The sequence below is a fragment of the Anolis sagrei genome, chromosome 6 (assembly GCF_037176765.1).
Source record: "Anolis sagrei isolate rAnoSag1 chromosome 6, rAnoSag1.mat, whole genome shotgun sequence".
Taxonomy (NCBI): domain Eukaryota; kingdom Metazoa; phylum Chordata; class Lepidosauria; order Squamata; family Dactyloidae; genus Anolis; species Anolis sagrei.
Genome location: NC_090026.1, coordinates 90,378,570 through 90,400,802, shown reverse-complemented (window position 1 = coordinate 90,400,802; position 22,233 = coordinate 90,378,570). Strand labels below are relative to the sequence as shown.

At 41.8% G+C, this 22,233-nt stretch overlaps 1 protein-coding gene across 4 annotated transcripts in view; it reads left to right on the top strand.

Annotated features, from left to right (window-relative positions):
• The first annotated feature begins 4,854 nt into the window (after nt 1-4,854).
• Nucleotides 4,855-22,233, top strand: part of CREB5 (cAMP responsive element binding protein 5) — a 295,632-nt gene continuing 278,253 nt past the window's right edge. For 2 of the 4 annotated variants that reach the window (XM_060782012.2, XM_060782014.2), the window contains exon 1: nt 4,855-4,942. The gene's annotated coding sequence lies outside the window, so the exon portion shown is untranslated. Of the gene's footprint in view, nt 4,943-5,073; nt 5,160-7,485; nt 7,805-22,233 lie in introns of those variants that run through there. The other 2 variants (XM_067470242.1, XM_060782013.2) reach the window with 2 other exon arrangements.

Below are 22,233 nucleotides of genomic sequence, written 5' to 3'. Positions count from 1 at the left end.
GTAGTGCCATTTTGCTAGGTTGTCTTTTGTTTTGAGTCTGTTCAAGGACTTCCAAGTTTCTCATTCTTGGTTTGCCCTGGAAGAAGACCCTCATGGGAGGCATCCAGTTGGAATTGCCTGATTTTTGCTGCCCACAGGGATACTCTTGCTGTTGCTGGGGGAACGTTAAGAGGAGTGGTGGTTCTTATGAAACTTTTCCTTGATTTGAGTCTGCTGGGAGGAGACTGATAGCCATATAGTGGGTTTCCAATGCCGAGCGGAGATTCAAACCTTGTCTCTAGAGTTGTAGTCCAACACTCAAACAACTACATCACACTGGCTCCAAATTAGTTGAGGAACTATATACTTACTTACTGTTACTAACAGTATGTACTCATGTATAAGTCTAGAAATTTAAGCTAAAATTCAAACCAGGCCAACTTATCTATGGTTCCATGTAAGTACTACCTTAATTCTTACACAGCCCAATGAAAAAAATAATTCTTGGTATCTTGGTTTTTAATTGGGTTGAATTTAAATGCATTAACTTGCTTTACTGCATTTGGTTCTGTGCTCAATTAGTGATTAGTAGTCTTCCATTACATGGGTAAATTAGGAGCCCCCGGTGGCGCAGTGGGTTAAAGCACTGAGCTGCTGAACTTGCTGACCAAAAGGTCACATGTCCAAATCCAGGGAGCAGCGTGAGCTCCCGCTGTTAGCCCCAGTTTCTGCCAACCTAGCAGTTTGAAAACATGCAAATGTGAGTAGATCAATAGGTACTGTTCCCAGTGGGAAAGTAATGGCGCTCCATGCAGTCATGCTGGCCACATGACCTTGGAGAAGTCTACGGACAATGTCGGCTCTTTGGCTTAGAAATGAAGATGAGCACCAACCTTTACCCTTTACCTTGGTTTTTAAGTCTGTTCCTGGAATTATTTGGAGTGCTGATTAAGAAAACTACATTGGATAGAACACATCAGCTCTAGCTTCTCAGATTTGTTTATCATGGTTTTATATAGTAAATGTCAACTGGTAGATGCCATCTGTTCTGTCTCTCAAAAATTGGAACTGAAGCATCGACAGGGGGAATCAGCAGGTCAAATATACCCACAAACAGAATGAACATTTGAGCGCCAAAATGTGTTTTGGCCATTGTTGTCATTAAAGACAACATCCCCTTCTCTGACTAGAGTGGTTAAAAGCAAGAGCTTTAGTCCATTCTGGGAGAATCTAACAGAAGCACCGACTCTATCTATTCTCTCTGATATAGAAACAATTTTGGTATTTATGAATGACTGAGCAGAAAAATGATGGCCAAGGATGGTCAGCCCCCAGGAGGCAGCATTGAAACTTTCCCCTTTCCGTTGAATGAATAAAAATCAATTATTTTGGTCCCAAAGCCTACTCATGACTTATACATATGGCCAGCATATACATGGGAATATATTGTACTTTCGTCCCAATGAAGAATCCAAAACTGGCTAACAGCACCTATTAACACCAAGTTTGGCTAAAAAAAGCAAATGACCTCAAGCACAGATGAACAAATTTAAAAGAACTTTTCAAAAGGTAGTCACATTGAAACCAACCACAGGATTAATATGATGTAAAAGCATTCGAAACCTAAAGAGTGAGGGAGTGCAACACCCACTTTTCCTTCTTTCAGAAGCCCTGCACCTCAAGTACATTTTGCAGAATGAAGTGACAGGTGGTTTTTCATGCTACTGTTGCATCTGTTACATTCCTGTATGTCAGAGGGGCCTACAGAGGGGGAAAAAAATAGAAATTTACTATTTCTCTGTCTTCTAGTTTCTTTCAGGGTGGGCCCATTTTGCTGAGGAAAAGGACAAGTTACTTTCCCTTTCCAGCAGCCTACACCAGGCAGTTTTATTTTAATTCAACACTTTTTTGCTTTACCACCCTTGAGAGCAACTATTTCATCTGATTCGCTGTGTGGCACACACTGGATTGCTCCCCGAAGAGAGAGGCCAGGCTGGGAGACTCACAAGGAATGGCAAGAGCAATTTCCTTCCCTGTGTAGAAGTTGAATTGTCAACCTACTCATCACTTCCAGAAAGAGACATGTTTGTAAGCAGCTGAACTGGATCCCAGTCCACATCACAGTACATCACGGTACAATTCAATATGTTGGTTTTAAAATTTAATAGCCTTTCTGGCTGGGCATCCTTCATTGAGGTTGTCTTCCAAAGTTCACTTCCAGATGCCTGCCTTTGGATGATGAATTCAGTGATAACGGGCGCGACTGGTGATGGTGACTAGGGCTGGATCTACACTGCCCTATATCCCAGGATTTGATCCAAGATTATCTGTTTTGGACTGGATTATATGAGTCCACATATTCTGGGATCAAATCCTGAGATATAGGGCAGATCCAGCTGTAGTGCCCTTCCACACAGCAATATAACACAGAATATCAAGGCAGAACTTCCCACAATATCTGCTTTGAACTGGGTTATTTGAGTCCATACTGCTATATATTCCAGTTCAAAGCAGATCATGTGGGATTTTATTCAGCTATGTGGAAGGAGCCTTCTTAGGGCCCTTCTGCACAGCCATATAACCCAGAATATCAAGGCAGGTCACTTGATGGCCTGATAGGTGTATTGTGTCCAAATTTGGTGCCAATTCATACAGTAGTTTTTGAGTTATGTTAATCCCACAAACGAACCTTACATTTTTATTTATATAGGCTAGCCATCCCCTGCCATGCTTTGCTGTGGCCCAGTCTGTGTATATGTGTGTATATATTTGTGTATATTTGTATATGTGTATGGTTTTGTGCATGTGTTATAATTTTTTTGTTGTTTTTTGGCTTTTTAAGTCCCTTCCACTGTGTTTTTCAGTGTTTTATGAATGATGGTCACTAGTTGGCCTGATAGGTGTATTGTGTCCAAATTTGGTGTCAATTCATCCAGTGGTTTTTGAGTTCTGTTAATCCCACAAATGAACATTACATTTTATTTATATAGAAGATTAGCTGTCCTCTGCCACACGTTGCTGTGGCCCACATGGGGGTTCTGTGTGGGAGGTTTGGCCCAATTCTATCGTTGGTGTGGTTCAGAATGCTCTGTGATTGTAGGTGAACTATAAATCCCAGCAACTACCACTACCAAATGTCAAGATTCTACATATTTTCCCCAAACTCCAACAGTGTTCACATTTGGGCATATTGAGTATTTGTGTAGAGTTTGGTCCAGATCCATCATTGTTTGAGTCCACAGTGCTCTCCAGATGTAGGTGAACTACAACTCCCAAACTCAATGCCCACCAAATCCTTCCAGAATTTCCTGTTGGCTGTGGGAGTCCTATGTGCCAAGTTTGGTTCAATTCCATCATTGGTGGGGTTCAGGATGCTCTTTGATTGTAGGTGAACTATAAATCCCAGTAAGTACAAATCCCAAATGTCAAGGTCTATTTTCCCCAAACACCATCTGTGTTCATATTTGAGCATATTGAGTGCTTGTGCCAAGTTTGGTCTAGATCCATCATTGTTTGAGTCCACAGTGCTCTCCAGATGTAGGTGAACTTCAGCTCCCAAACTCAATGCCCACCAAACCCTTCCAGAATTTCCTGTTGGCTGTGGGAGTCCTATGTGCCAAGTTTGGTTCAATTCCATCGTTGGTGGGGTTCAGGATGCTCTTTGACTGTAGGTGAACTATAAATCCCAGCAACTACAATTCCCAAATGACAAAATCAAAACTTTTTGAGTGAAGAACAAACATTGGGTTGTTAGGTATATGCTGTCCAAATTCGGTGTCAATTCGTCCAGTGGTTTTTGAGTTCTGTTAATCCCACAAACGAACATTACACTTTTATTTATATAGATAGATAGAAGATGGCAACAAAAACAATGTTATGCTTGGTGGTCACCACAACATGAGGAACTGCATGAAGGGGTGGCGGCATTAGGGAGGTTGAGAATCACTGGTGTAGATGCACCCTCTGAGAACTGAACCGGGCAAGTTCAGACCACATCTGGAATACTGTGTCCAATTCTGGGCACCACAATTCAAGAGAGATATTGACAAGCTGGAATGTGTCCAGAGGAGGGCGACTAAAATGATCAAGGGTCTGGAGAACAAGCCCTATGAGGAGCGGCTTAGGGAACTGGGCATGTTTAGCCTGAAGAAGAGAAGGCTGAGAGGAGATATGATAGCCATGTATAAATATGTGAGAGGAAGCCACAGGGAGGAGGGAGCAAGCTTGTTTTCTGCTTCCTTGGAGACTAGGACGCGGAACAATGGCTTCAAACTACAAGAGAGGAGATTCCATCTGAACATTAGAAAGAACTTCCTGACTGTGAGAGCCGTTCAGCAGTGGAACTCTCTGCCCCGGAGTGTGGTGGAGGCTCCTTCTTTGGAAGCTTTTAAGCAGAGGCTGGATGGCCATTTGTCAGGGGTGATTTGAATGCAATATTCCTGCTTCTTGGCAGGGGGTTGGACTGGATGGCCCATGAGGTCTCTTCCAACTCTTTGATTCTATGATTCTATGAAGTGGGACAGACTCCCTTTCCCCTCCAGCCTGTTTCCAGCTTCCTTCCCTCCAAACCCATCAAGCTGGGAGATAGTTTCCAAGATGACTCACAGGGCGAATGGCAGCGCGTCCAGGCTGTCACCCATCCCCAGCCAGGCGGCAAGCTCTTGCTTGCGCCGCTTCCCCTTTCCGACTCAGCCCTCCTCCTCCTCCTCCTCCTCTCTTTGCCTTGTTATGGAAAGCCGGTGGGCGTGGCCGATCCTCTCCGAAGCCCCGCCCACATCCCCGCCCCCGCCCCGCCCCCTTCCCTCCAAGCCGGGACCGCAATGATTTAGAAGTTCAGGAATCCCACGTGACGTCACGGAGGGGTGATGTAATGCTTCTCTAAATAGATCGTATTGTAACCTTCGCGCAGTCCAACGTGGTTCCTCCGCTCGGGCTGTTGGTCCCTTCGCCTTGCACTTGTTGGGTAAGTCCCGAAAAAGACCCAAAGCGCTCCCGGCTGGGTGCTTTCTTGCCTTTCTTCCTTTTTCTCCCCGAACCCTGGAATGTTTTGAAAACTCCTGAAGTTGTGGCTTTTGCAGAAAGAAAGATTGGAAGAGTTGGACTTTTTTGTTTTTTTTACTTTATTCAGCGACAGGGAAGGAAGGGAGAAGGACAAACGCTGAGCGGAGAAAGAGGCCAAAGTAGAGTAAAGGGAGCTTTTATTTCCTTTCGTGTTGTTTCTCGCGCGTGTTTCAAGGCGATGGGTTGGAGGGTTTGCCGCTTTGGGAAGATCTGGGAAAGGGGAAGATGCGGCCAAAGCTCCCCCCCCCCCCCAAGTGTCATTCCATGGGAATCAAACCCTTTGGAGTCCCATCAACCTGGCCTGAAAGTTTGGAGGCGCCAAAAAAAGCACCAGGAAGACCCCACGCGTGGGCTGAGCCCCTTCCCCTTCTAAAGGCTGCTTTAGTTGGAGAAGGCGCTCTGTATACGCTCAGGAACAGTTTACTCGACTTGGCGTCTCTTGCCGCCTTGTTTCGGGAGACCCAACCTAAGTTGTTGTAGGTTTTTCTGATTATATGGCCGTGTTCTAGAAGCATTCTCTCCTGACGTTTCGCCTGCATCGATGGCAGGCACCCTCAAAGACCTCGCAATGGCCTGAGCCCCTTCCCCTTCTAAAGGCTGCTTTAGTTGGCGAAGGCACTCTGTATGCGCTCAGGAACTGTCTTCTCGCCTTGCCATCGCTTGTCGTCTTATTTCGGGAGACCTAACCTAGGTTGCTGTAGGTTTTTCGGGCTATATGGCCATGCTCTAGAAGCATTCTCTCCTGACGTTTCGCCTGCATCGATGGCAGGCACCCTCAAAGACCTCGCAATGGCCTGAGCCTCTTCCCCTTCTAGTTGGCGAAGGCGCTCTGTATACGCTCAGATACAGCCTTCTCTCCTTGCATCGCTTGTCGCCTTCTTTCGGGAGACCTAACCTAGGTTGTAGCTTTTTCGGGCTATATGGTTGTGTTCTAGAAGCATTCTCTCCTGACGTTTCTCCTGCATCGATGGCAGGCATCCTCAAAGACCTCACAACCTCTGAGAATGCCTAACACAGATGCAGGCGAAACCTCAGAAGAGAATGCTTCTACAACATCGCCATATAGCCCGAAAAACCTACAACAACCCAGTGATTCCGGCCACCAAAGCCTTCGACAATACATTAGCCGTAACCTAGGCTTGCCCCCCCCCCCCTTTTAAGGCAAAGAGAGCTGTCAATATTTGGGGTGCATGACTTATTGTGAGTTTCCCGGGCTGTATGGTTGTGTTCCGGAAGCATTCTCTCCTGACGTTTCGCCTGCATCGATGGCAGACTTCACAACCTCTGAGGATGCCTGCCACAGATGCAGGCGAAACGTCAGGAGAGAATGCTCCTAGAACATGGCCATACTGCCCGAAAAACTTACAACAACCTAGTGATCCCGGCCATGAAAGCCTTCGACAATACATTAGACCTAACCTTGACTTGCCCCTCCCCCCTTTAAGGCAAAGAGAGTGGTCAACATTTGGGGTGCATGATGGGAGTTGAAGTCCAAAACACCTGAAAGGCCCAAGCTTGCCCATGCCTGGCCTAGATGCATCCAAATGTATTGTCGAAGCTTTCGTGGCCGGAATCACTGTTTTGTTGTGAGTTTCCAGGGCTGTATGGCTATGTTTCATAAGCACACTCTCCTGACGTTTCGCCTGCATCTGTGGCAGGCATCCTCAGGGGTTGTGAGGTCTTTGAGGATGTACTGTCGAAGGCTTCCATGGCTGGAATCACTGGGTTGTTGTAGGTTTTTTGAGCTATATGGCCATGCTCCAGAAGCATTATTTCCTGGCGTTTCGCCTACATTTATGGCAGGCATCCACAGAGGTTGCGAGTTCCGAAAAATCTACAACTCTTTGAGGATGCCTGCCATTGATGCAGGCGAAAGGTCAGGAGAGAATGCTTCTTGGACGTGGCCATACAGCCCGGAAAAGTCACAACAAACTAGTGATTCCGGCCACGAAAGCCTTCGACAATACATTTGGGTGCATCTAGCCTAGGCATGGGCAAACTTGGGACCTTCAGGTGTTTTGGACTTCAACTCCCATCATTCCTAACAGCCTCAGGCCCCTTCCTTTTCCCCCTCAGCCGCTTAAGCGGCTGAGGGGGAAAAGGAAGGGGCCTGAGGCTGTTAGGAATGATGGGAGTTGAAGTCCAAAACACCTGAAGGTCCCAAGTTTGCCCATGCTTGATATCAATGCTATGGAATCATAAGAGTTATAGCTTGACCCGATCTTCTTTGGGACTCAAACTTTTCGACTGCGGTCCACCCCCTTGGGCTGTCAAACCCCGGCGCTGTTGTCGATCTATCTATTTGGTTGCTAGGCGGTTGCCTGGCTCTGCTCCTCCTGCCCCCCCTCCCCTCCCCTCCCCTCCCCCCGGGACCGGGTCGCCCCCGCCCAGTCTGACATTATCTTTGGGAGCCTGGGCCATGACGTCATGCTGCAGGCGAGCGGGAGAGTCCGGGGCTGATTCAGAGGCGCCGAAGACCGGGGCTCACGGGGAACGAGGCAGCCGGGGAGGCTGAGCCCAAGCAGGGCTTACCTGGGCCGAGACCAAGGCCAACCCCGGCTGGGTCCTTGGCTGGGAAGGAGGGAGGGAGGGAGGGAGATCTCCCCGCTCCACGCCGCTTTCTCCCGCGGGAGAGCCTGGGCGCGTGGGCGGGGGAATACCTGCTGGGTCCTGCGTCCCGATCGCCTCTCGACAACTTCCCGGCAGCAAAGGCAGGCGTTTCTTCCCTTCCTCCCAATCCGGCGCTGTTGCACCAAGGGAGCAGGTAAGCGACGCTGGAAGTTTCTCCGGTGCGCCAGCGACGGGATGAGGAAAAGTTTCTGAAGTCGCTACAGTCAAGTTGCAGTGCTCGCGAAACGGAGTTTCCTTGGACTCCCTTCCTTCCTTCTCCACTCTTTCCCTCTTCCCTTCCTCACTCTTTCTTTCCTAGCTCTTCCTTCCTTCCTTCCTTCCTTCCTTCCTTCCTTCCTTCCTTCCTTCCTCACTCTTTCATTCCTTCCTTCCTTCCTTTCCTGGTTAGTTAAAACTGTTGGAAGACATTGTACCATGCCGGTGATAGCTTTCTTTCCTAGCTCTCTCTTCTTTCCCTTCCTCCCTCCCTTTCCTTCTTTCTTTCTTCACTCTTCTTTACTTCCTTCCTTCCTTCCTTCGTTTCCTGGTTAGTCAAAACTGTTCGAAGACAAACCAGTTAAGGCATTGTGCCATGCCAGTGATAGCTTTCTTTCCTAGCTCTCTCTTCCTTCCTTCCTTCCTTCCTTCCTTCCTACCTACCTACCTACCTACCTACCTTCCTTCATTTTCCTGGTTAGTCAAAACTGAAGACAAACAAGTAAATATGTTGTGTTGTTCCATGCCGGTGATATCTTTCTTTTCCTTCCTTCCTTCCTTCCTTCCTTCCTTCCTTCCTCCTTCCTTCCTCCTTCCTTCCTTCCTTCCTTCCTTCGTTTCCTGGCTAGTCAAAACTGTTCCAACACAAGCCTGTAAATACATTGTGCCATGCTGGTGATAGCTTTCTTTCCTAGCCCTTTCTTCCTTACTCTTCCCTTCCTTCCTTCCTTCCTTCCTTCCTTCCTTCCTTCCTTCCTTCCTTCCTCATTCCTTCCTTCCTCATTCCTTCCTTCCTTCCTTCTTTTCCTGGCTAGTCAAGACTGTTCCAACATAAGCCTGTAAATACATTGTGCCATGCTGGTGATAGCTTTCTTTCCTAGCCCTTTCTTCCTTACTCCTCCTTCCTTCCTTCCTTCCTTCCTTCCTTCCTTCCTCACTCTTTCATTCTTTCCTTCCTTCCTTTCTTCATTTCCTGGTTAGTCAAAGCTGTTTGAAAACAAACCAGTAAATACATTGTGTTGAACCATGCCGGTGATATCTTTCTTTCTTTTTCTTCCTTCCTTCCTTCCTTCCTTCCTTCCTTCCTTCCTTCCTTCCACACTCTTTCCTTCCTTCCCCTTCCTTTCCTCATTTCCTGGTTAGTCAAAACTGTTTGAAGACAAACCAGAAAATACAGTGTGCCATGCCGGTGATATCTTTCTTTCCTAGCCCTTCCTTCCTTCCTCACTCTTTCCTTCCTTCCTTCCTTCCTTCTTTCTTTTTTCACTCTTTCATTCTTTCCTTCCTTCATTTTTTCATTTCCTGGTTAGTCAAAACTGTTTGAAGACAAACCAGTAAAAACATTGTGTTGTTCCATGCCACTGATATCTTCCCTTCCCTTCCCTTCCCTTCCTTCCTTCCTTCCTTCCTTCCTTCCACACTCTTTCCTTTCTTCCCCTTCCTTGCTTCATTTTCTGGTTAGTCAGAACTGTTTGAAGACAAACCAGTAAATACTGTACATTGTGTCATACCGGTGATACCTTGCTTTCCCTTCCTTCCTTCCTTCCTTCCTTCCTTCCTTCCCTCCCTCCCTCCCTCCCTCCTTCCTTCCTTCCTTCCTTCCTCACTCTTTTCTTCCGTCCCTTCTTCCTCACTCTTTCCTTCTTTCCTTGGTTAATCAAAACTGTTTGAAGACAAACCAGTAAATACATTGTGTTATACCAGTAATACCTTTCATTCCCTTCCTTCCTTCCTTCCTTCCTTCCTTCCTTCCTTCCCTCCCTCCCTCCCTCCCTCCCTCCCTCCCTCCCTGGTTAGTCAAAATTATTTGAAGACAAACCAGCAACCCTAATACATTGTGCCATGCCAGTGATATCTTTCTTTCTTAGCTCTCTCTTCCTTCCTTTCCTTCTTTCTTTCCCCTTTCTTTCTTTCTTTCTTTCTTTCTTTCTTTCTTTCTTTCTTTCCTTCCTTCCCTCCCTCCCTCCCTCCCTCCCTCCCTCCCTCCCTCCCTCCCTCCCTCCTTCCTTCCTTCCTTCCTTCCTTCCTTCCTTCCTTCCTTCCTTCCTTTCCTGGTTACTCAAAACTGTTCTAAGACAAGCCAGCAAATACATTGTGCCATGCCAGTGATAATCTTCCTTTTCTTGCCCTTCCTTCCTTTCTCTATCTTTCCTTTCTTTCTGCCTCTTTCTGTCTTTCTTTTGTTTCTTGGTTAGTCAAAACTGTTCCAAGATAAGTTGGCAACAACATTGTGCCATGCCAATTATTCCTTTCCGTTTCCCCCTCTTTCCTTTCCTTTCCTTTCCTTTCCTTTCCTTTCCTTTCCTCTCCTGGTGAATCAGAGCTGTTCCAAGACAGGTTGGCAACAGCCTTGTGACATGCCAGTGGTATATTTCTTCAAAAAGCTCGTCTGAAGGGCCTTCCTTGCCCCCACCCCACAAAATATGGAAAATCAGGGACACTTTGACATGTATTTGTCATTGGATTTTTGACTTGGGAATAAGTAAGACTAGGACAGCAAGTGACAACTGCAACAGAGAGGGAATTGGGGATAAGTCCCTCGAAATTTAAAGTGAGCATTGTTGGAACCTTAGATTACAACTACAGCACCCAGAGTTTGAATCCCCACTTAGCCATGGAAGCACACTGGGAGAGTCACACTCTCTCAGCCTTAGAAAATAGGGTCACCTTAAGCTGGTGACCCTATATTCTTGAAGTGTGGTGTGTCTTAAGAAAGCGAGAAAACTGGCGAAGGAAGTATAGCAACTAAGGTTGACTGGCTATTGCAGTGACGAGTGTGACATGTTTGCATATGTGTATATTTATTTACCTGTAAATGTGTGTTATTTACATCATTTCAGTATAGATTCTTCTAGCTGGTGCTACAAGTGGTGGAGTGCGTGATGGAGTTTGTCCAAGTTTTCCAAGCTGTTTGCTCTTTGCCACTTTTATGGCTGAGATTAAATTTTCAGCCAGACCTTAAAAGGGGGGCAGCTGAGAGAAAGCGGGGAGGAGAGTGAGAAACCGAACTCCTTCTTAGGGCCTTTTATCCTTGTGCAGGTTGCAAAGCCCCAGAGAAAAGTGTGATTAATGATCAGCAATAAGTGATTAGTGGTTTTATTCAAACTGTTACCTCTGACCAGACGCACACATCACAGGATTAAGAGGCGCTTTTAGATAAATGCTCATTAGTGGAAGGGGGAGAAATCAAAGATAATAGGCAGGCATAGAGGGACAACTTTCCAGGAAAATCATTCCCGTCTTTGGAATAATAAGCTCCATTCACAGAAAGGCACTTTAATTGAAAAGTTGCTTTTATCTTGTAAATCAAAGTTCGAGGTGGAAGTCCATTGGAGCTATTATAACCTAGATTTTCCCATATCCACGGGACATAGATTATCTTAGCTGTGATATTTCTTTTTCACATCAAGAAACAATTGGGATCTTGAAAGAAATCCAACATTTCCAACTCCACATTTCATAAAGTACCTACTTTGAACGTAGCAGGAGAAACCTGTTGTCAACAAAGTATATAGTACAACATATTTCTGGAGAAGTACGGCTCTGAATTATGAATGAACTCAGCAAGTAACAGCTTGCGTCGTGTCCTTCTGTGCTCTCCACAAAGTTGCTTCTGCCCCAGGTTTTGAGGGTAACCCTTCTACACATTATTTTGTTCCTATTTTCCGTGTCACTTCAAAAGGCACAGGAAAAAGTTATTGTCACCTCTTACACAAATAGAGGAGAGTAAAAGAACTGTCGTTCTTGCCACCTACTGCCCTTTCTTTTACTCTCCTCTATTTGCACCTTGCACCTTCGGTTAACTCAATGGATTCTAATAGAAGATCTACTTGAAAACTTGAATGGTTTTGCATTCAAAAACATAGGTTCAAACAGATTTTGAAGTTCACTGTTTGGAAAGGGGAAGAAAAATCGTTGACATGAACACTGGATGTAGCCACGAATAATAATAATAATAATAATAATAATAACAACAACTTTATTTTTATATGCTGCCTCCATCTCCCCGAAGGGACTTGGTATTATATTTGATAAATGTAATTTTCTTTCCAACTTTTGATTGTCTACTTCTTATATATATTTTACCCATGTTATTGTATGTCCACGGATTGTAGAGAACTAAGCTATACAACATATGTTATTTTTAAAGATCTAAGTTACATTAAATGCCACTAGTTGCATTTATAGCTCTCATTTGCACTGTGCTTAGATTGCGCTACTTTTTAAAAGAGAGCTGCGTCCAGGTTAGCTTCTCACTTTTGATATGCTAAAAAAAGAGAGAATAATAATTTATTTATTTACTGCATTTATATACCGCTTTTCTCACCCCTGGGGGGACTCAAAGCGGTATACATCAAGTAATGGCAAGGTTCAGTGCCAACATGCATACAAAACCAAAGCAATAATATCTAAAATGATGACATATAACTATGAATTAAAACCTTTAAAATCATATTAAACATAAAGCATAAACAAGCATTTAGACAATTGAAACATAGAATTGAAAACATCTAAATATAAACATTCAAATCACATAATCCAAAGTTGTAATTCAAAGACATTCCAATTTTGAATTGCACATATTTCCTATTCATAATAAGAGTAATAATAATAATAATAATAATAATAATAACAACAACAACAACAACTTTATTTGTATTCCGCCCTATCTCCCCAAGGGGACTCAGGGCGGATTCCAACATAACAATGGCAAAAATTCAATGCCTACATAAAACACATGATACTGATATAAGATCCCAGAAAAACCCCATATTTAAAAGTAGCATTAAAACCTAACATCAAATTAAAAATCTAGCATCAAGAAATTAAACTTGACACCAATAAATTAAACTACACATAGTCAAACAAAATTCTATAATGACATAGATCTAAATAAAACATCCACACTAGTGTACAACAGCCAGCGAGGGTTCATGCCTACTAGGTCTCCTGAAAGTACCTTTAATATCTATATCTAGATGTTATGCTTTTTAAGTTAAGTATAAGCAGAACCTACTTATAGGATTCCCCATATTTTTCTTACCCTGTATCTCACTTCCAAGATGTCTGAAGTTGCCAGATCCTGCTTCATCTTGAAAGCTAAGCAGGATGAACCATGGTTAGCTTGACTGGGAGACCATCAATGAATAGGCTCTTTTACCGAGGAAGGAGTTGGCAAAACCACCTCGGATTTTTTATTGCCTAAGAAAACCCTATGAAACTCATGGCGTTGCCATAAATAAGTCAACAGACGACTTAAAGGCACATACACACATCTCATTTTCTGATCTTTGAGCTGGTTTACAACTTACAGAATAATATACCCAACATGCATCAATATATAATTACACTATCTTGCATTTGTTTATGCTCCTTTTCTATTTTGTCTTTCCTTGCAGAAGGCCGTATGGTATTCCACACTCAAATGTTATGCTCACAACTATCCTGTGAAGTAAAATGAGAGGCAGGTTTTGCTTGTGAGCTGCATGACTGATGAGGCTGTAGATATGTATTGTAAAAGGCTTTCATGGCTGGAATCACTGGGTTGTTGTAAGTTTTCTGGCCTATATGGCCATGTTCTGGAAACATTTTCTCTTGATGTTTAACCTGCATCTATGGCAGGCATCCTCAGAGTTTGTGAGGTCTGTTGGAAATTAGGAAAATGGGGGAAAGAACTCCTGTCTGTTTGAGGTAGGTGTGAATGTTTCAATTGGCCACCTTGAAACTAGTAGTTTCAAGGTCTAGCTTCTTACTGCCCAAGGGAATCCTTTGTTGGGAGGTGATTAGCTGTCCCTGATTGTTTCTTGTCTTGAATTCCCCTGTTTTTGAGTATTGTTCTTTATTTACTGTTATTATTTTAGAGTTTTTTAAATACTGGTGGCCAGATTTTGTTCATTTTCATGGTTTCTTGCTTTCTGTTGAAATTGTCCACATGATTTAGATCAGGGGTCCACAAACTTTTTAAACCAAAGGCCAGGTCACAGTCCCTCAAACTGTTGGAGGGCGCACTGCACATATCTTATTTGTAGTGCAAAAAACACTTAAATGCAATACTATAATTGAAGACAAACCATAATTAAAATGAAGAACAATTTCAACAAATATAAACTTATTAGTATTTCAATGGGAAGTGTGGGCCTGCTTTTGCCTGATGAGATAGGATTGTTGTTGTTGTTGTTGTTGTGTGCTTTCAAGTCATTTCAGACTTGGGTTGACCCTGAGCGCGGGCTGGGTAAATGAGCTTGGAGGGCCATATCTGGCCCCCGGGTCTTAGTTTGAAGACCCCTGCTTTAGATAGTTTGTAGGTTGTGTTTCTCCGTCAGCTCCCCTATGCGGTCAGCAGTTCCCTTGATGTATGACCGCATAGGGAAGCTGATGAAGAAACAAAACATACCAACTATCTACAGACCTACTAAGAAAATCTAACAAATGATGAGGCTTTGCTTGTCCAACACCATCACTGCTATAGCACAGGGAAATCGGTTCCATGTCGGCAAAAATGAACCAGCCATGTATGTATTTCAGAAAGATATGTGGTTGTGATTACTTAGACATGTTCAGTTGTCCTTGTTGAAATGTGGTTACATTTTGGGATTGGCCATGTTCGAAACAAATTGTAGTCCAATGTATTGTCGAAGCCTTTCATGGTCGGAATCATTGGGTTGTTGGAGGTTTTTTGGGCTGTATGTCCATGTTCTAGAAGCATTCTCTCCTGACATTTTGCCTGCATCTATGGCAAGCATCATCAGAGGTTGTGAGGTCTGTTGGGAAACAGTCCTTCTTCATGCCAGATCTGTTGTTTGGCAGTACCTATGCCACTAAATAAATATTTATCAACCATTTGTTGCTATACTTCAGTGGAAAATCCTTGTAAAAGAAAGGGAGAATCTTGATAAATCTTTGTATTCAATTCGACTTATTTTCAGGTGTAATCAGAGTATACACTGGCCTAGGAGTATGCTACAATACTGTGCAGCTTTTTGATAAATGTTAGGTGTGTTGTCATTCCTCTTTTCTTGCAGCTTGACTTAAGAAAGGACAAATGAATCTGTGCACCTGAACAATACACAATTTTTCAGCACATAAATGCACAATAAATTCAGCACAATTCAGAATGTAAAGGGCCTTTCCATTCTAAGAACAAATTATTACCATGTTCTGAAAAAGTTTTGGATAATCTCTCATGCCTTGAAAAGTAACCTTTCCACTCCAATTAAATCCCTATCTCCAGTTGACTATCTGAAGAGTTTTGTGCAGGCCTCACAACTTAACAGTATATCTTTACTGGGTTGTTTTTCGGGCTGTGTGGCCATGTTCTAGAAGTTACAGTTTAGACTGCCATTCCACAATGTAAACTTGACAGCTTCCCACTGAAGTCAATACAGTCATGTACAGGATTATTACTTCAGTATTTCAGATGTAGAACATTACCAGACCTAATATCTCTAGGGTTCATTTCGAGGATGGCATAATGCACGACACAAAACCTCTTTAAGGACTATGTGTGGAAGCAGTGCAAAAACTGAATTGAAGCCAAGCATTTCCCCTTTGAGTAGTAATTTATTTTCATTCAGAATGATTAATCATGACCTTGGCTCAGTTTTGGCAGATGCAGGATGTAATGGCAAGTATGAGATTCTGTATGAACAATACAACTTTAGGGCAATATGTACAATTTCCCTAAATTATCACATTAATAGATGGAATCAGATGCCAAACACACATTCCTAACTTTTAGTGCTTGTACTAAACTTCTACTAACATGTTATTTGCTTTGAAATGCAATTGATTGAGACATGTTTTTCTAGATTGGCTAAACTGGCACGAGGAAGCTCCTTTTGCACACCTTAATATCTTGACATTTTGATTTAAACTTGCTTCTGGAACGTACACTGAGAATTATAGTCATTGTTGTACATTATTGTTCTTTTTCTGGCTAAAAAATAGGCAATTTAATCAGTTTGTTGGATCACTGAAAGCATATATTCTGGATTAATATGCGTAAAGGCCACATTAAATGAGATAGATATGCTCTGTGGAATTATATGAAAGTAATAATAATGTGAAAGTAAAAATAAATATGCATTTATTTGCTTTCAAATAAATTCATATTTCAAAATAAACAACTTTTAATAGTCATTATCATAATTGAATATGGTCATTTTGTAAGTTTATTCACAATTATTATATAATGTTAACCATATCTGTGTAGTTCTTTAAGTGTTCATATTTACACTAAAGCCTATGAGCTAAATCTATAAATGTAAATTTATTTATTTATTTGCCACATTTATAACCTGCCCTTCTCACCCCGAAGGGGATTCAGAGCAGCTTTACAACAACAACAACAACAATAACAACAACGACAACAACAATAATCATCATCATTTTTATTTGTACCCCGCTACCATCTTCCCAAAAGGACACAGAAGCACTCCAAGTGACACATGCAGATAACCATACATAAATATAAATACAATGACATAAGCACAATCAACAGCTCATAGAATAGGCAGCAATTGTCAACAATTCGATGCCGCATAAACACATCCAAATAAAATAAACACATTAAAATCCAAAAAGTTAAAACATCAAAGACTAAAACCAACCAGTAAAACCACACAGTCCAAAATCATTATCCAGAGCCATTCAATTAGTCATTGCACTATTTCATTATCACTTATTGTACTGATTGAAAGTACTGACCAAAAGCTTGGTCCCATAGCCATGTTTTTAATTTTTTTCCCCCCTGAAGGCCAGGAGGGAGGGAGCTAATCTAATTTCACTGGGGAGTTGCACAGACGAGGGGCCACCATTGAGAAGGCCCTCTCTCTTGTCCCCACCAACCGCGTAGGAGGTGGGACCGAGAGCAGGGCCTCTCCAGAAGATTTTCACCTCTGAGGTGGATTGTAGAGGGAGATACATTCAGATAGGTAATCTCGGCCAGAACTGTTTAGGGCTTTATAGGCTAAGGCCAGCACTTTGAATTGTGTTCAGTAGCAGACTGGCAGCCAGTGGAGCTGACGTAACAGGAGGGTTGTATGTTCCCTCCTGTTACGTGAGCAGTCTGGCTGCCACCCATTGGACCACTTGAAGCTTCCAAATAGTCTTCAAAGGCAACCTCACGTACAGCACGTTGAAGTAGGCTATTCGGGATGTAACAAGAGCGTGAACTACTGTGGCCAAGTCTGGCTTCTCAAGGTCTGTATTCTTTAATGTTGTTTAGTTTGGAGTAATAGATGCAAAGGCACTGTTGAATTTTTAAAGGTGACCAGTTTTTGTAGTTGTGTGGCTTCAAGTCATTTGTGACTTATGGCACTTGTTAAGAATTGTTTGAAGGTAGGCTCTCTTTGCTTTCCTTTGAGGTCCATGGTTTTCATGGGGATTTGAACACAGGTCTCAGAGTCATAGTTCAATGCTCAACCTATATTGACCAGTTTTTACCATGGTATCTTTATAAATACTTTCACATGTATGCCATGGAGAGCCAGCATCATATGGTTTTCTTTGCTCAGCCTCAGTCAGCCATCTGGTACATGCATTCTGAATCAGTTCTTTCCAAGAACCTTTCAAAGGCAATCTCATGTTCTCTTACTTAATTAAAAGTTGGCATTCTAATTTTAGATTACGATTTTTGGGTCTGTCATTGGTAACTGGAAAAACATTTGTTTATCTGGGATTGTCCAAAAGGGTGTTGTCAGCTCTATTCCGTATGCTGTAAAATGAAGAATTGCAAACACTCAGAGATACATGAGATGTTTGCTCTATGAATAGTTAGGTTTTCAAATTAAAGCATCTAAAGTCAAATATAATTTCCAGAACTTATAATTGTTTTCCTACTAATACAGACAGTTCCTAAGTTATGAACAAGATACGTTCTGTAAGTTTGTTCTCAAGTTGAATTTCTAAGCCATTCGGAGCAGGTACATTTTTAAAGTGTAACTCCATATATATATATATATATATATATATATATATATATATATATAATAGAGAGAGAGAGAGAGAGAGAGACTAATTTGGTATGTAAATAGCCATATTAACACCATTTAGTCTTTGGGCATGATTCAATGTGTTGGTATTATCGTCACCTCTCTGTAGGATTTGTAATAGAGAAACCTAGCCTGCTCATTTGTTATGGCCTTCCTTCCTTCTTCTCCAGGCGTCTGGAAAAATATGTTTTTGAATGACAGGGAGCTAAGAATGAGGCTATATTTCAGAAAATATAAAAGGGAATTAAGACATGGCTGTATTTCAGAGAATAGGAAATTGAATTAAACAAATTTCCTAACTAGTCTCTCCAACATCTCAACTATAAACACACTTACTGGGAATACTGCCTACTGGAACTAGGCAGTATTACAATATAAATTCACAGATTTGCAAGTTTTATAGCATTATGATTAGCTGTTTAGTGGATGAGAAAATATTTGCGAAATCCTTGGACCACATTTTGTCCATCTCTATCCCACATGCTCTTAAGTATGTTCTCTGGCTTATGGGTCAAATGACAGTGTGATATTACAGTTTCATTGCTCTAAAGCACTGTCCCCAACCCTTGATCCTCCAGATATTTTGATATCAACCCAAGAAGCTCAAACCATTATCGGCAATGGCCAGGGACTCCTGAATCTCCAAAACATCTAAAGAGCCAAAGTTTGAGAATCGCCTTTGCGAAGGAAGTGGATTCTCATGGGAACTTTCAAGAGATGGAGTGAAATAGCTAGGAAGTCTGTTCAGGTCTAATATATTAATATGCTATTACTTTTATGTGTGAATGCATATTTATGAATATGAATGTGATGCAGGAATTGCAATCCACTTTAGTGATTGTAAATCCAGAGCCCCAAAAGTCAGTACCTTGGATAGCTCCTTTAAATTTTAGACTAAAACCCAAAGCTGATTCACCATTTATTTATTTATTTATTTATTTATTTATTTGCTGTATTTGTATACCGCCTTTCTCAGCCAATTGGCGACTCATCTTACTGACATCAGAGCTTCTAGCTCTCATGGGGGTAGAGGCCTATTAAGTATTTATTATTTTATATTATTTTGTTATATTATTATATATTTCCAATTAAATTCCCTTGCCTAGTTCATTCCCAGTACATGTATTTATAGTTGAAATGTAGAGGGACTAGATAGGAAAATTTATTTCATCAAGTTTTCTGTTCCCTGAACTATAACCAAGTCTTCCCTTTTCTCTGTCAGCAAAAATATCAATGATTGCTACATGACTTTTTTGTAGAGAATCACAAATGCGAATTTTCTCAATCAAATTATTCCCTGAAACAATGACCGGGAATGGGAATAATAATAATAATAATAATAATAACAATAATAATAATAATCTTTATTTATAGAGCACCCTCTCTCCCCGAGGGGATTCAGGGTGGTTTACACACAACAAGGCAAACATTCAATGCACATAACCGAATACAAACAACTCAAATTAATGCAAAATAATAACCGTAAACTTATAACCAAAGAGACATTAACATCAAAATGAAAAACAGAATACAAGTAATGAAATAAACATAGTTATATGAATAACATAATTAACAATTAAGACATAAACCCTAACAGAATGATTAAAATGCATAAATATTCCTAAATCTGATCACTGGACTTAATGTCTGAGCCTGATGTGAATTCATATCTAAAACATTTGTTGGGTACTAGTTTGGGGAAAGCAATTAAACAGTAAACCTAAAATGCATTCTGGTATTACAAACCTGAGCTATCGCTAATACACGCTTCATGACATAGCTACAAAAGCTTTGTATGCTATAAAGAGAATCCAGGATACTTTTTCTTTGGATTCCCCTTTAAACCAGTGGTTCTCAACCTTCCTAATGCTGCAACTTCTTAATACAGTTAATCATGTTGTGCTGACCCCACTCCTCAACCATAAAATTATTTTCATTTCTACTTCATAACTGTAATTTTGCTACTGTTATGAATTGTAATGTAAATATCGTATATGAACAATGTATTTTCATTCACTGGATCAAATTTGGCACAAATATCTGATATGCCCAAATGTGAATACTGGTGGGGTTGGGGGGTGGGGGTGGGTATTGATTTTGTCATTTGGGAGTTGTAGTTGCTGGGATTTATAATTCGCCTACAATCAAAGAGCATTCTGAGCCCCAACAATCAAAGAGCATTCTGAACCCCACCAACAATAGAGTTGGGCCAAACTTCCCACACAGAACCCCCATGACCAACAGAACATACTGGAAGGGTTTGATGGGCATTGACCTTGAGTTTTGGAGTGTTAGTTCACCTACATCCAGAGAGCACTGTGGACTCATGGATCTGGACCCAACTTGGCATGAATACTCAATATGCCCAAATGTGAACATTGGTGGAGCTTGGGCAAAATAGACTTGACATTTGGGAGTTGTAGTTGCTGGGATTTATAGTTCACCTACAATCAGTCTGAACCCCATCAACAATAAAATTGGGCCAAACTTCCCCCACAGAACTCCCGTGACCAACAGAAAATACTGTGCTTTCTGATGGTCCTTGGTGACCCCTCTACCACCCCCTCTCGTGACCCCCCCCGGGGTCCCAACCCCCAGGTTGAGAAACTCTGCTTTAAACAGATTTTTGTTAAGTTTTGCTTTTCTAGAAACATCACTGTTCAGAAAAAAAATACTTTCTATCATTTTATTCATAAATTCAGTATTGTGTGTGTCTCTGTTTTTGCTATAACTCCCAGATGAACTCAGCTGTTCATGTTCTTGGGAGATACTGGGAGTTGTTGTCGCATGCTCAAGAAGAAGGCATTCTGAAAACTGTTTCAGCAGATTGTTGCACCAAACACTATTTTAAGCCAACATCTCAAACAAGATGCAGGCCTGTGACTTTGATACCCATAACCTTTTGTCGCTTCTATGATTTGCAACAACTTTACCTCATGAAAAATCTACTGAACTTCAAAAGCATGTGTGACACATTTGACATATTTTTGTTGGCTAAATAACGTTACCAGCATGATTTGTATTTTTTATTTCATTTAGGGTTTTATTTGTATGGCCAACACAGTTACCTCTGCATATAGTTTCTTGCCCATATTGCTAATTCACAGAAGGTATTCTGAAGCTAGAAGCAAGCTGGCAACTGTAAGGCTAGTTGTGAAGTTTAGATCCCATGTTCATGTCCCAAACCATTCATTGTACTTTGTATAATGGGATTTTAAACAATGAGCATGATGTAGGTAAAGATAAGAACCTTTAAACTTCACTGATTTCAATGGGAAAATACAGTAACATGCTTTGTTTGGATGCTACCCGGTGAAATTTGTTTAAAATGCTGGTGTTCATATACTTGAAGAAAACAATGTGTGTGGCAATTATCACCACTTCAAATTACTTTGTTACAGACTGGACTCATTCCACTGATGGAATATCAGTTTATCTGACTTAAAGAAAAGATCTTTAGTATTTACTTCAATTGTTCGCGTGGGCCAGGATCCAAAGATCTATGAATGTTAGGGACAAAATAGATGAAATGTCATTCTTGCAATCAGCAATTGTGTGAAAGGCATGTGAAAAGTAAAGCTTAGACCCAGCATTGCTCCTGAAAGGTCAAATGGCTGCGGTGACAGAAGAGCCTTTGCTTGGTGCCTTGACCTAGAGAGGCAGATTTGGTCACAGTTGTACACACTTTAATAATCTCCCAATTACATTACTGCAACATGCTGTATGTTGGTCTTTCCTTGAGAAGTGTTTGAAAACTATGGCTAGTGTAAAATATGTTGACCCAGGCATCGTATATGACAGGATGAGCATTTTTGTACTGAAAAAGACATGCAAACAGAACACTTCTCCAAATGTAGTTAGCAGAGGTATATTCAGACCATACTGGAGGGAGACCATAATTAGAGTCCGAATCCAGTTCAGTATTCTTTGTCTGCTTGGTATTTGTGGCCTGTTCCTTAGTTTCACAGATCTCTGGAGCCCCTAACCCTTGTGAACAATTAAACACTAAGCATGTACACGATTATCTTCTAAGGATGCTTCATACTCTTTTTTTCTTCTTAACTAAGAGCTTCACCCAATTTATATGACAAACTCACCAACATTTCAAAAGCACTTTTTGATGGAGCAATGGGGTCAAATCCAGAGCTTGGGAAAAGGACAATTTGGATTACAATCTGTAGAGCAGCGTTTCTCAACCTGGGGGTCGTGACCCCTGGGGGGTCACAATGGGGTGTCAGAGGGGTCACCAAAGACCATCAGAAAACAGCATTTTCAGTTCTGTGGGGTTCTGTGTGGGACGTTTGGCCCAATTCTATCATTTGTGGGGTTCGGAATGCTCTTTGATTTTAGGTGAACTATAAATCTCAGCAATGTA